Below are 797 nucleotides of genomic sequence, written 5' to 3' on the forward strand. Positions count from 1 at the left end.
GGGGAGGGCCGCCGATCGGGACCACGGCGGGCAAACCGGGGCCGCGGAAGTACAGCGGCCTGTGGGCGCGGGAATCTCGCCACACCCACGCACACACGCATGCATGCAGCCGGGGCCGGCCTGTTTGCGAGCGCCCGGCGAATCACCAAGACGCCCCGTCCTCAGGAGGAGCCAATGGCCGGGGCCGCACCTCCACACGGCCAATCGCGTGGCCCGGCAGTGGGGGGGGGGGGGATGATGTGCGGCATGTCGCCCACGGCCAGCCTCTGGCCCAGCCCTTGGACCTGGCTCGCGCCTCAATGCGGGCCAGGAGAGGGGCCCTCTTTTGGGCGGGCCTAGCGCCTTGCGGGCGCCCGCGGGCGGCGCCCCTGCTTCATAGTCCCCGCCCCGTCCCCTTCCCCTTTCCCAGCTCCCCCGCCTACATTGCGCCCTCCTGCTCCAGCACCTGCGCACCTTCCCTGCCCGTCCCTGGCGCCCCCGTCCTTTCGTGGCTGGTTCGTGCCCCCCCGCCCCCCACACGCCCCCCACTCACCTCTCGCCCTGTTTTGGCGCGCCAGCACATTGTGAACGCGCGCACGCACGAACGCACGCACGCGCGCCTACACCAAAAAAAAAAAAGACCGAGAGCGACAGAGATAGAAAGACAGCGAAAGAGCGAGTGTTCGCACGATCGTGGCCGTGGCCGCGCAACCGCGACCACGACCGCGACTGCAACTGTGGCTGCGTCTCTGCTCCTCAGGGGAGGGCTGGTCTTCATGTGAAGTTGTGATCTAACAGATCGTCTCCCCCTCGCCCCC

The 797-nt window shown here is 69.3% G+C and overlaps 1 protein-coding gene across 1 annotated transcript in view; it reads left to right on the plus strand.

The window, feature by feature from the left end:
- The first annotated feature begins 387 nt into the window (after window positions 1-387).
- Window positions 388-797, plus strand: part of H696_04823 — a 3,639-nt gene continuing 3,229 nt past the window's right edge. The window contains exon 1 of the mRNA XM_009498688.1: window positions 388-494. The gene's annotated coding sequence lies outside the window, so the exon portion shown is untranslated. The remainder of the gene's footprint in view (window positions 495-797) is intronic.

The sequence above is a fragment of the Fonticula alba genome, assembly GCF_000388065.1.
Source record: "Fonticula alba strain ATCC 38817 unplaced genomic scaffold supercont2.8, whole genome shotgun sequence".
NCBI classification, from domain to species: Eukaryota; order Rotosphaerida; family Fonticulaceae; genus Fonticula; species Fonticula alba.